Source organism: Anas acuta, chromosome 6, assembly GCF_963932015.1.
Source record: "Anas acuta chromosome 6, bAnaAcu1.1, whole genome shotgun sequence".
NCBI lineage: Eukaryota > Metazoa > Chordata > Aves > Anseriformes > Anatidae > Anas > Anas acuta.
In genome coordinates this window covers 12,009,956-12,024,531 of record NC_088984.1, presented here as the reverse complement: position 1 = coordinate 12,024,531, position 14,576 = coordinate 12,009,956, and the positions used below count along the sequence as shown (strand labels likewise).

Below are 14,576 nucleotides of genomic sequence, written 5' to 3'. Positions count from 1 at the left end.
AACAACAAAATCTGGGCAAACTATTTCTGTAATTACATTCACGCTGTGTGACAGCCCTTCCTTAGTTATACTCATGCATATTTGCATATGTACATACAAGATATATTCTATATCCTTCCACACTACATATATACAAACCTCAGGGGATCCTTCTGTAAGGCAAATCAAGAGTTGTCCTCTCCATCCTTTTTCAGTAAGATGTAGTTCACAGACATCCATCAAGCCATTTGCTGTCCTTGGATTCAAACCCCAAGAATGATTAACCATGCTTAGTTAATCTCACTATTAAAATCCATCTCATCTTTTATTACAATAAGGACAGAAATTTGCAAACGTAGGTGTTGGGTTCTCCAGCATCTTGATTGGCAAAAGAAACATATCAGAGCTGATTAGCTAAAGAGAGCTCTGGCCTCTTCCCTTCCCTTCCAGACTGCACAATTTCACATCACTCTCAAATGATATGGTAGCAAAAGAGCTCCAATAAATGCTCTTAGCAGTTAAGAAAAAAAAGGTACATGGAATAGGCCCTTTTTGGCTGGCCTTCTGCAGGCCAAATATCAAGGGAGAAAATGCAGCTATCCTGTGGATAGGGAGGAAGGTGGCCAACACATGCCTTTCTGTTTCTGTAATATATTTTACACCAAAATGTATTTATTTCTTCAGTATGAGGGAGCAAACAGCAGGTTTTTTTTTCAACATCCTCAGTCTAAAATGCTTCATGGAAATAGAACCAACTGGGAGCTTTCCAAAGAAATGTGTTGCGTTTTCACTACTATTTGTAGAAATGTGTTATTCAGGCAGATTTCTGAATTCAAGATTTGGGATTTCCTTCTCCCACTCTTTATTCATACGTCATTTCTTGACATTTTAAAATTAAGAGGAACAAACTTTTTGTCAACTGACAAACGTGAGAGAGTAGAAACAATGTTTTCAAGATGTTGGAACAAGTATTTTGTGTATCTGTTTCAAACCGAACATTTTAAATACCTTCACTTATGACACAAAAAGTATTTGAGGACTCAAAGATTGAGACAGGAAAGTAATTTCCCCTCCTTATTCCAGTGATTCAACTGTATAGCAGCTGTTCTACACTTTTCCATTGCACTCCACCCACACCCAAACTCCAACAGAACCAGCCTCAAATCTTTCATAAACATCTATTTTTACCACATATGTCTAATGCAAAAATGGCTGGGAAGACATTTTTTTTTCCCCTTCAAGTTAATTGAATAACACAATAAATGCCTTCTGCTGAGATCCTCTGATCATCATCATCATCCATACAGCTTTCAGTTATGATACACATTGCAGCTATGCAAACTAGGAGCATTTTATCACTTGATGGTTCAAACCGCCCCATCCCACCCTTACCCCAAAACAAGGGAAGGAAAGGCACAAAATATCCCAAATGTCTGAACAACAAAGTAAAAATTCAGTACCTCATTCTAGCAGGCACCAGAACACAAAATTTACTGTCAAACTGGCAGGAGTTTTCAGTGCTGAAAAGTTCTAGTCCAAGTCCAGAGAGAGAATTTTTTAACTGGCCTTTCTCCAGCCTTCCTTTCATTTCTCAGCAAGCTTCACCTGCACTTTGAGAACTAAACCAGAGCAATTAGCTTTTAGCCCTACCTTTTATAGCTAATTGCCCTTAAGGCAACTGCACAGATTCCCAGGTGTCAGCTTTCTGTGGTGTTTATGCAACTCCCTGAAGGAAGCAAGCAAAGGCACTGAAATAGAAAAGTTCTTCAGAACACATATACGTAAAATGGGAGCTTAAAAAGCCAACAAGGCAAGATGATCATTAATTTTCTATGTATATCACGTTCACTCACTGAATTATACAACATGATAGCATTACAAGCAGAAAAAGCTTCTTAAAGACAAGGATTAAAAAAACTCCTCCAATTTCTGCAACCTTACAATGACCCCTAATTGGCACTTGAAATCCTTTAGCCACCAATATTATATTCCTAAAACCCTTGAGAGTGTTTTTATTATTATTTTTTCCTCTCAACATTCATCTAACAAGCTTATGTGTTGTTTGTCTGAAATAGAGGTCAGCACACATTGCAGGAAAAAATTCTGCTGGCTGGAAGGGGAAAGTTTCCTTTTCAGTCACTGTAGGTGAACTCACCTATTTGTGCAAGCAGGAAATACAGCCACAGATCTGGTTCTCAGCTGAGATTTCAGTGTGTTGGTTTGGTTTTAGGCCCCTGGAGGGGCATTCCAGTGGAAGGTGGCACTGGGGACTCCACATCACCCTAAAGGGGGAGGAGATGAACACTCAGAACCCACACAATTCTGCTGCTGCCACTCAGTAACCTCCAGAATACTCAAGGACATGGCCCTGTGAAGCTTCCACTAAAACAAAGCTTGTATTTCCCAATTTGAGGCACTTTGAAATCTGGTAATGCTAATAGATGTTGACAAACACTTTTTATTTTTTTTTTTTAAAGCAGCTAAGCTGTTCTGGACAAGTCCAATATTTACATTAAAAAAACATGTTATTGTATACATAGTCAAAGATATCAGACTCATAAATGCCCCCAACCTTTACAGTTTCCCACCATTATCTTAACACCTGTCTTGGAGTTTTCCTCTGATCCTGACTACCAGGACAGACCCCTCTCATTCTGTTTTCAGCTTGGAAACAAGATTTTGCAGCTCAATAAAACTGTTCAGACAAGGCCTATATGGTACTTGACCTACAGTGAGGTGTCTTTGCAGAGACAATCATTAGGTTTGTCGGTAGATTCCATGGTTCTACATTGGGAAGTCCATGCAGCATTTCTGTGTCCACAAAGTGACATGAAGACTACCTCTGTGGAGGAAAAGTCAGGAAAGAGGAAAACAAGAGAGCAGGTTTCAGTATTTGTGACACTGTTAATGCCAGGTGTTTGTACATGCTCAGTTGCTCACAGATCTACTGGCTTCTGAGTAATTAGCAATCTTAAGTGGTCCAGCTAAGCAGGTGGCAAACTGGAATGCATTGTTTGTTTTGGTGCCCATATTTCACAGTGTTCTGTTAATGCCTTTTTATTTGTATTTATATTTTTTGCTGCCTTGCTTTGTTTTATAAGTGTTCAGAGTAATGCACAGCATTATGGTACACTATCATTTTTCAAACCATTAAATGTTAACTTCATTTTCTTGTGTGAATTATGCTTTGCTCTTTTAGTTTTGTAATGAAAAATAAGTACAGGTTATGCAAGCAATAACCCCTGTGTAAGCAGCAGCTATCTTTTTAAACGGTTTATTATGCCACAGTCTGGTACTCCATTAAATATAGATTACAGACTGTTGAATAAATGAATATCAACTAAGCAGACCCATCCTTCTGTACATATCAATGCAAATAATGAATCGTGGCACCTCATGAAAATGTATAACCCAGAAGAGTGGGTCAAGAAGTAATTACACATTTGTCTTATCTCATGCTTCTTGCTCTCAAAAACAGCAAAATGCATTTGTGATGGTATGGGGACACTGAGAAAGCTCTTATGACCTGCTTTTCCTGAAATGTGAAAAAACATATATTCTTACTCATAGTTTTATGTAGATGCGTTTAGATTTCCAGGTATATTCTTTATAATACCCTTTGTAAAAATATGCTGTTGTAGTTAAGGGTCTAACTGTAAAATTTGGTTCATATTTTAGCCCTTCGTCATGTTTCCTGTTTTACAACTGAAAGACTGATTGAAGGATTCTGTTCTGGAAATGTAGATAATTATCCAATTAAATAGGCTAGCATATGATTTTGACATTTACTATACTCCAGTGTGTAAAAAAAAAAATCACAAAAATGTACAAGTGTACTTGTTTATGTAGTTATAAGCATACAAAAATATCTTAGTAATGGACAGCAAATCCGGACAGAAAACATGACTATGATATTCTCTAAAACCAACAAGATTTAAACTGATACTGATTAGAGATAACTATAACTAAAATTTGGAAACAGGAATTTCAATTATGCTTGCTTAATACTGAAATAAACTAACTTGTTGCATATGGAACAGATTAAGAACTGGAATGAATTAATCATTAGGTTATTAAAATAATACCCATTAACATGAGCTGTATAGCAGGAAAAGTTATCTTTAGCTGCTCAGGAGGAATTATCTGCTGATCCCAGCTTGAGTAAATGGACTCAGAGAAGAGGCTATATCAACAAAGAGAAAATAAGCCAAACAATTAACTTCCTTAAGTATCTCTTGCCCATATCTTCCAAGGCAAGTTTTCAGCTACTGACAACTGTCACAGTTCCTCTGATTTCAGCGTTGACATGCCAATTCACATTGCTTGTGAATAATAATTGCATCTGCTTGATAAATGCATCTATATTAATATTAAAAATCTATTCACTGTCACATTCATCCAGGAATTTCTAGCATTTATAGCCAGAAAGCTGGGAAAATAAGATTCATTTTTCTAGTATGGAAACAGAAACAACATTGTTTTTTTTGGCCTGAAAGTAGTTTGTTAATAAATTACTAAAAAAGAAAAAATCTTCTTAATTAAAAGGATACTAACAAACTGGATAATTATTGTATATACATTTCCTACCCTTCCTCCACCCAGCCAGCTATGACAGTTAATGCCTGGAACCATGCAAGTTACAGGTAACAACCACCCAGAGCAGGTCATGCTGTGAGCCAGTTAAACCAGCATTGAACACTTTTCATTGGCTGACTTCCTCTAGAGCACCACTGTGCACATAAGAAGAAAAGGGGAACACAGCTTGTTACTGAATGGGATCAACATTTTTATGTTTATTTGAATCACTTGAAACCCTATCTTGGTGAAAAAAAACAAATAAAATAAATAAAAAATCTCCAATTGTTTTTTTTTCCTTTATGCGTCAAACAAGAAGTTCCACAAATTTCCCTCAATTGAACACAGAAGCAAAGAATGAAAGACCAAACTGGAAGAAAAAGCATAGAAGGAATTCTATTGTCTGCCCATCAACTCTTTCTTGTTATATGTGGCACATATATTTCTCTCTTGCCCATGCAGATTCACTGTTGTCCTATGCTGTTCTTAGGACACAGTATTTTATCAACATCACAGATATGGACCAGTGAAAAAACATGGTTTATGACAATTTATGGCTCCAAGATCAAATCAATGTTTTATTCCTTAAAAGAACACAGAGGAAGCAGACCTTAAGCATCCTCTAAATTAGCTCCAAGATATACTTTAAGCACTTTTTATTCTTTTTTATTTTATTTATTTATTTTTTATCACTCTTCTAGGGTCTTGAAATTCACTTAAAATTTGGGGAAAATCCCAATACTACCCTTGGAAAAGCAGAGAAAGTAAAGCATAGGGGGAAAAAAAATGCAAGGTCATACAGAACTTATCTGTTTTTTGTTTTGCTTTTCTACATCCTTATCATAAGAGAGCACAAGCTATCATTCAAAACACTGAGCACTCCGTTCCTAGCCACCAACAATCAAGGAACACAAATCAACAGCCATACACTCCATTAACGGTTCTAGATATGTTGTTTCCAGACAATTGTCTTTTATTTGTATTCCAAATAATCACCATATCGTGGTAATATTAGTATTCTCAATTTATAGGTATAAAAATTGGGTCAGAATGAACCTATATTGTTTAGGCAGGATAAGAGACCAGAATGAAATAGTATCAGTCTGATAAATTTTTCACCATTTTCATAGCAAGCATATATATATAGTTTGCACCTGCAGAGAGACACATATTGTTACATTTGGTCATGTGAAATTACAGGTATCTATTTCCTAGAGAATGGAAGAACCACTCCATTTTCTTCAGAAGCCTTACTTAAGGCTTATTATTTTTTCAGTGATTGAGGATGCTGTTTATATTAAGAGCCTGCAGTTATGCTTTCTTGAGCACTCAGTGGTGTGGTGTGTAAAACCACAGACAGGATGGGTTCACTGATGTGGTAAAGAGACTGCACTGAAATTCAAACTGTGTGGTAATATGGTGGGAGAAAGATGGTGATTTCATTTATCACAGCTGATGCTACCCTACTTATAGGGAACTTCACAGGTCAGTATTGCAATAAATAACCCAGCACAAGGCAATGATCAAGCTAGGGTCTTCATACAGACACATGACCATTGCAATTGTGTTTATATATTATGATTCGCTTTGCTATCTATCCAGAGAGGACAATATAAAACACAAACCTGAGATTAAAACAAACAAACAAAAAGAAAAAAGCCTACCTAATATACTGGTTTTGCTTGTTTTATGACAGTGTGATTTTGGGAATATTTAAAATTCAAGAGTGCAATTATTACAAAATGCAGTGAGCAGCAAATCTTCTAATGGTAAAGAAGAAATGTGAGAGGTAATGGCTAAATCAATAACACCTAGCTCTTGAAGTATGTTTAGTGTGTCTTATGTGAAATATCAATAATTATTTATAGCGTGCAAAGACGTCTTTAGTGTTCAAGAGATATGCAGAAGAGAAATGCAACATAATGAATTATATACTTAGGTATGCACACTCAATTCAGTTCCATTTTTAAACTATGCTATTAAACATGTCTCCAATAAGCCTCACAAACTACTGATGCTGCTTCCTTTTCAGATCTGCCTGTTCTTGGGGCAGTTGCACCTAAACCAGCTGCCCTCCCTCTATCTGATCATTCGGATCCACACAATTTCCCTTATATTAATACTTAAATACTAAGGTTTTCTTGTCCAAAGATCGAATTGTAAAGAGTGTTTCTCAACTTAAACACTCTCAAAGAGTGTTTCTCAAGGGTTGAGGGTTTCTCAACCCTCAAGCCTGCAACTGAAGTCCAGGTACAGATTTTAATTTACCAAAACCGTCAGTTTGGCATCTGGTCGTAGTAAGAAATATTACTGTTTCCCTAGACCCATAATCACAGTGTAGATCACATGTCTAATACATATCACAGTATCTACCTGTTCAAATTGTGATCAATCTGCTCCAACGCAGCCCCTTGACAAAAAGAACAAGTGGTGCTGATCGCTATGGTCTTGTCAGTCTGGCCCCTATGCCCTTATAAATCAATGAAAGGGAAGTATCTGAAGAATATTGTAAATCTGAGTGAAAGCTATTGTGAGTTTGCCCACAAAATTTTCTAACGTCCCTCTGAAAGAACACCATTTCAGTACTTGCAAATTAGACTGATCATAAGGTATACAATATAGCAAGTATTTCCCATCTAATTTTCAGTTCTATATTCCAGAACACATTTCAGATGTTCCATACTAAGATGACCACAGTGCCCAAAGGCACAAATCATCCTTCAGGTTCCATTGTGCTAAGAGTTATTCAGACACTCAGAGGGCCTTTTCCCACATAGCTTGTGAGCCTAGAATACAAGCACTGTGCACAGGCTGGGAAAATATGGTTACAGTCACATACATAAAAGCTGATATATCAGCACATCAGGTTTAATATTAATGATAGAAAAATAAATGTAACTGCCAATAAACTTAATCTGCTATTCATCAAGCTTTCATTTGTTGCATGATTTTATAGTGGAGGGGACACTGGAGTAGAAATTTGCATTAGAAGAAGCTAGTAGTAGCCTTCTGCATCAGCAGAGAAAGCTCTCTGATGTGGTATGCCAGACAGCACATTACATGTTAAAAATAAGGCCATGTAATACAAAATATTAGTCATACCCTGTTCAGTCAGGTCCTAAATTCTACTTCACTTATACAGCAATGAAACATTCTAAAGAAATTATTTCTGTGCATGTGGATCCACTAATAAAACATACCCAAATCCATTTGTACTCTTTCTTTCATATAATGCCTGAATGGTCACAAAGTTTCCAAACCCTGAAAATCAGCCAGTCCTTTTGAAAATGAGTAGAATGCGTATTAATTTAAGGCAGACAGAAAAACAATGTCACAACCAGACAAATGGAAACAGAAGACTAAGGCAGGAACACTACTCATTCAGCTCTGACAAAGGTACAATTCCTGTAATACCAACCACCTCTTTTTCATGGTTTCAAGTCCAGAAGTAGGACTCTTACTTAATATGTCTGCTTGGACACACATAAAAGCAAAAATTGCTTTCATCTAACTGTCCATCAGCAGTTCCAGGGTTCCTTTTTAAATGAAATATAGTAGTGGCAGAGTTCGGGCTACTATAAGCCTGAAATACGAAATCCTGATTAACGCAAAAATTCTAATATACAGTTGATAAAAAAAGTTTTTCCCAAGAATATTCCACAAAGATAGGCAAAAGTTACTAAAATAATTTAGGGTGGGGGAGCAGAGAAGAAAAATCCAATTATAAATTGAATGGTATTTGAACCAGTGAATCCAGAAATGACTTTGTTTGGCATGAAAGGGAAAGCTGAAAACATTGAAGAAATTTGGTCTTTGTTCTTAGTGCTACATGATTAATTAGAGATAAGAAATGTTTCAAAATGATTCTTCATTTATTTTTAATTCCCAAGAGTTTATTAGTTTAACTTGGTTCTATGAACAAACTTTAGTCTGGTAAAAAAAAATCCACTTTTATATATACAACTTTTTTTTTTTTTTTTTTTGGGGGGGGGGGGGGAGGGGAGGTGGCAAGGGTGGGAATAGAATATTTAAAGAGGGAAGCTTATTTTCCTCCATTTTATCTTTTACCCATAAATGGCATATTGACACGCTTGCTTATAACGTACAAACAGGATGATATTTATTTTATCTATAATATGTTGAATTTTCTTATTATTATACTGGAGTGTTTCTATAATCTTCCCAACTTTCTCAGATTCTATTTAGATACCACAGCACAAGCAAAATTCTACTGCTATTCTGGGATCTGCAGTCAATGTAAATTGCTGTATCTCAGGTGTCAGCAGCTTAATAAATTTGTTTGTTTACAGTTCATGACTTTTGAGTGTTCCTGCAACAAATCTTTCTAAATAGTGGATCATTTAAAAAAGTATTCTAATGAATGTTTACTAAGAACTCTGCTTCATTGTGTGACTAGCCATGTTATTTTCTTATAGTGCGTGACAGCTCAAGTGCTTTAATATTCCATACAAAATTAATCTATTTAAAAGAAAAATCTAATTACACATGAAATGCTTACATAATTTTAATCTAATTACATAACTATTAAATGATTTCTACATTATCATACCCCCAAATATATTTTTACTGTTCAGATGATATTTCATTATCATAAAATACATTTTTCAACAGATCTAAATTAAATCCTTGTAGAAGATACCATGAGGATGAATATGACTGATTTGTAATTAAAATGGAAGGTTAAGTCATTTAGGCCAATATTTAATGCTGAGCTAGTGATGATTGGAAAGGCAACATTTCTAGCTGCCTAGAGACTCTTGGGCTGAGGTTTAAAGATCTTGATGGTAGAAAAAAGGAACTGTGAACACTGAAGTTCAATCTGCACACATACTCTGTACTAACATTAGGAGATCAAAGGCTATCCACTGAGATTTTCTAGGGCCTGGTGAGACACTTCATTAGGAAGTTTTAAATGTGGATAGTATTACTGGACAACAGGCCACAGAAATATGTCTTATATTCAATGCCTTATGGACAACTCCTTAAAATTGAATAAAAACCATTCATTTCACTTGGAAAGCCTAGTTCTGGAAAGACAGGAATCTCTAAGGCTGCTAAAAATATATCAGAAAGAACATCCACAGCCATAACTAACTGACAAAGTTGTTAAAGTTGGTGTTTCTGATTGATTAAAAAAGTTCCATCTAGTGAAGCAAACAGCTGTGACTGTGATTAGAAAGGTATTTTATCACAGGTACCTTGGATTGCCTAGAGAGATCTATGCCAACACTTTTTTTTTCTTTAGTCCTTTCAGCCATTTTCACCCCAAATCTCTCCTGTTCCCTATCTTTTTTTTTTCCTTTTTTTTTTTTCTCCCCGAAGTGGAAAATGTACAATACCAGGTGAAAAGAAAACTCTTAAATGAGTCCATCATTTCTCCCGTTTATCTGCTATCCAGGACAATCTTCAGCCTCTCCCATAATCTTCCCTGTAACTAAAAGTTGTTGCCTAGCTCTTCAGTAGAGAGCTACGAGGAAACGTTCTCCCAGGTTTTGCTTTATATCATCAATCTCCCCCACAGTCCAACTGCAGTTTGTTGCCAGTTTTGCCTTTCCTGGCTGACCCTACCTTCTCCTTGAGCAATGCTAAGGTAGAGGCATGATGCCAGTCTTCAGGCTCTGACCCTCATTTCCCAAGGTAACAATTTTACAGATCCATAAGTCTTACCTATGCTGCACTGCCAATAGTTGTAGCCCTGATTTTTCACACAGTAAGTTGTGAAGGATCTGAAAGGGCAATACATTGGTTTATTGTTGCTACACAGTCAACTTGACCTCAGTAAACGCTACTTTTTGTTGTCTCTTAGATTTAGTCCCTCCCAGCAATGTAGTGCGTGGCCTCTTTTCCCAAAGACCTTGCTGAAGACAGACAAATAGCAAACAGGTTTTCAAAAAAAAAAAACTTGCTGTAGACTTTTTTTCCCCCCATGTAACAAATCCCCCTGCCTTCCGTTTGAAGCAGAGAAAATGGAACATGTGGCTCTCCTTTCCAGTATGTCTCTTCAGCACTGTCCTCCAAAGGCGTTTTCAGGAACCAAAGAAAATCCTGGCCGGTTCATATTCTGACCATATGACTGGTTTGAAGGACTGACCCTCTACATCTAATTTATTTCCCCCTTCTTTCTACCAAACTTTTGGGACATTTACAGGTGACAGTTGCTGCACTTCGACACGAATCAGGTAGGTTTCTCTCCTTATGTTTGGTTTATCCCTGCCGCAAAGAAACAAAAACTTCATGACCATTACACCCATCCAGCTATCTCACTAGTAGGGCACAAACCCTCCAGTCAGTTCCAGTATGGCAGAGGGAATAAAACTGATCCAAACTACAGCTCTGCTCCAACCCCCACCTGAGTACACTCCATTTTTGACTACCTCTATGAAAAGTGCCATAGCCCTGCTGCTTCCTTTATCTGCCCCAGAGCCTTCGATAAGAACAGCCACTCCAGGTGTGGTAGAGGTGTGTCAAAGATGACAAATCCTCCTAATAAGGGTGGGAACACAGACGCGTAGGAGTGGCCACAACTGTCACCATCCTGCTGTCCCCTCCCAGCAGGAACTGTGGCAGACTAACCCAACAGCTACAGTCAGGTCAGGCCTTTGACCGTTTGCTTGCTTTTTTGGAAGAAGTTAAAGAACAATGGATAATTTGGTAGTGTCTGTGTGAATTCAGAGTACTTCCATACCCTACAGAGCCTGCAGTTTAAATTCATTTTAATTCTTAAACCTCTTGCTGTCTCCTTACATAAGTGTCTTTTCTGGTGCAAAGGCAAAGACCGATATTAATATCCTCAGCTGAAATAATCCTTATAGCTCTGCAGCTTAAGATAAAACTGACAGCTTCCATCAGGTTTTATTCTTAAGGACACAAACTGGGGGTCAAGGAGGCATTTTTTCCCCACAAGATAACATTGCAAATTTGGTTCCTATCAGGATTTTTTTTTCCTTTCCCTGACCGATCCTAGCACTATAGAGCTAGATTCAGCACACCAGATTTCTACAGAAGTATTTCTGTGCTTTATTCAACTAACACAAACAGAAGCCTTTCCTTGACCTCCTCCCCTACATTAGTAGACACTCATCCTCCATCCTAGATACCACTTTTAAAAAACAGATGAATGAGGGCAAAATCCTTCCCTTATTCAATCTATTGCAGTCACTTTCCACACATAGCATCAAGCCACCTGACAAAGTAGCTCAGAGCGCAAAAATGTAAGGGACAAACACCAGCTATACTGCATTTGATTTATTTATTTTTTTTTTCCCTCCAAGATGGAATGGAAGTTCCTGCAAAAAGCCAAAACAGGATATATTAATGTCCTCCCCTTTGGCTTACATTTTGGCTTACCCAGAGAGAAGAAATAGAGCTTCTTCTCTAGGGGTTAATAGCATACACTCTCCTCCCTCTCCTCCTGTATGACAAGAATTTACGTATTTGAACAGAATGAGACAGTTTTAATTACACAGAAATGCTTTAGACAAACCAAATCATTCTGATGTTTTGAGTACAATGATTTTCTATGTAAACAAATGTGGTTTAAATTTTCTTTCTGCTTTATGTATTTAAAGATTTGATGACAAAGTAGGCTGCAGAAACCTTTTCATGAAATCAACACAAGTATACACAAAATATAGCAAATTGAGGATTGTTAAAGTTAAAAAAAAAAAAAAGCAGCGGGCCATTCAATTCTAGTTGAAACTGGCCTAAGACTAGAAGGGCATATTCTTTTGTAAGCACGTACCAGTAAGGTTCAACTGGCTTCATTGAGCTGTTTTTATTTATACCAATTAAAAACGAATCTGAAATTTCTTGAAGGGATAATAACCTATGCAAAGGCTTTTTTTTAATAAATCTCGTTTTCTATGAGAGAACCTAATTATTACACTCTGCCAGATGTAGCAAGTCAGGCAGATGTGACCCCAAATTTTAGATGCATGAGAGCAGCATTCAATTATTAAGTATGATTTATGCTTCTTTTACTAGTAGCTCCATCTAGGTATTTATGCATAAATTTTAAAGCAGTGGGACTTAGGACACGAGTGAGTTTTGAATACCAAAGGGTATTTTCCTTATGACTTCACCTTTATTTTGTTTCAGATCCACCCTTCTGCACTTTCCCCTTTCGGGTTCAATATGAAACAAGAAACATGATTTCATTCCTTCATAACTCCGAGAAACTTATTTTATTGCAAGTCAAGTGTCTTAATTTGAATATAAAAGGGATTTTAAAATTAATTAGATACAATTAAGGAAATAATTATGCATAAAAGTAATGGATGAACATTTGTCATAGCTGTCAACACGGAAATCTTTTTCTTCTCTTAAAAATCCACAACTACATGTTTGAGAGGTCACAAAAATGAGGGAAAAGCAAGTGGGTGGGTGATTAGAGATAGGAAGGGTTGAACCTTTCCCAGCTGTGAAAGAGAGGATAGTACTCAAATTTGAAGTTTACAGTGGCCAAAACTGAGGAAGAATAGAATAATTATCTGCAACAGAAGGAGGTTTTCCAATTTATATATACACCATTAACGTACCAGGCTTATTAAAAAAAAAAAAAAAAAAAAAAAAAAAAAGCTTTCTCTGCACTGCAGACTGACATAAAATTCACCTTTCAGTGACTAGATTATGTTTGAAATGAAGTTACAACACAGATGGCTTGTAGCTATATAATACACTCTGCGTAAAGGCATCTTCACCAGAAAAGTAAATGTAAAATGCCAAAACACTAGTATTAGTATGCCAAAATGATGCACTTAAAATAAATAAGGGGCCTTTGAAGGGTTCTTGCCAGAAGCTTGCCAGTACATAATAAGCTTGGAGTCTCCTATAATAGGGAAAAAGAAAGTGATACTTTCTATAAATCTTCCTTAGCTGTCTATAAAACTTCCAACCTCTCCTTTTATCACACGGTGGGAGAAAATGAATCTCCCAAAAGGAAATAGTGGACAAAGAGAAATTAAAATTACTTAGAGAAAAAGGTATTTAAAGGTATTAAGAATTAAGCTTTATTTATTCAAATGAGGACTTGGAATCCAAGTGCCTTTAATAATCTAAGTGACTAAGAGCTTTGGGTCTTACAGAGCAGGACAGAAATTAAGACAGGATTCAGTCATTTGTTTTGTCTTCAGAGCATTTCCTACCTGCCTTATCCTTCTCTGCAAGCTTTTAGCCTCACAGCACTCCAATACAAAACAAAGAGTAAAAGAAATATTTTTAAAAAGGATTAGTAAAAATAAACAATCTAGAAAGCCACATTCAGAGTTCTCTACTCTTGAAGCAAAGAAAATGCTGTAACATAGTTTTTTTTTTCTTTTTGAAGGGGGGAGGTGTTTTTATTTTAAAGATGAAAAGAGGTAAATTTGGGTCTGAAATGAATAAGGAGTGTTAAGAGGGCTGATATGACCCACTCCCATATTTTAAGCTGTCGTGTTGTGCTACCAAGTGTGGGATCATGTCAGCTCACGTCAGTCAAACTGTGCTGTGGTGCGTAAAGCAACGTGATAGATTGCCAGCCAGCTGTCCTTAATGCATGACCGGCAGAAAGCTGACAAACTGAAACAACATTACAGGAAGATCTAAAGGACAAACACAGTGATTAGTGTGAAGACTCGAGGCAGATAAATAGCTATTTACTAATGAGGGATGGAGCATGACGAGCTCGTACCCTGGTTGCCTGGCAGAGTCAGGGAAAATAGATGGTTTCCAAGGCTGCATTAGCAAGGGTCACCCAAATCTCAGGTCTGGGGTAAGAAAAGTGTAAGAGGCTGAGGACCCAGCCAGAATGGGGACAGACTGAGTACCAACAGAGTGGGGAGAAAAGGCAATACTTCATACATTGTTCAGTCCGCTAATGGTAAAAATACAGAGTTCCCTAGAAGGGGAACAAGATATCAGTTCATTAAATATAGATTTAATCAGGTGTCTCACTCATAAAGAAATAGCATGTGAGAGCAGACAGCACTTAAAACAAAACCCCTGAAGACAGCCTGGATGCTTGC

The 14,576-nt window shown here is 36.9% G+C and overlaps 1 long non-coding RNA gene across 2 annotated transcripts in view; it reads right to left on the bottom strand.

The window, feature by feature from the left end:
- Positions 1 to 810: 810 nt before the first annotated feature.
- Positions 811 to 14,576, bottom strand: part of LOC137858944 (uncharacterized) — a 51,728-nt gene continuing 37,962 nt past the window's right edge. Inside the window, exons 4-5 of one of the 2 annotated variants that reach the window (XR_011098085.1) lie at positions 2,135 to 2,261; positions 811 to 1,727 (exon numbers count right to left, since the gene is read on the bottom strand). This is a non-coding gene — a long non-coding RNA (uncharacterized lncRNA). The remainder of the gene's footprint in view (positions 1,728 to 2,134; positions 2,262 to 14,576) is intronic. The other variant, XR_011098084.1, reaches the window with a different exon arrangement.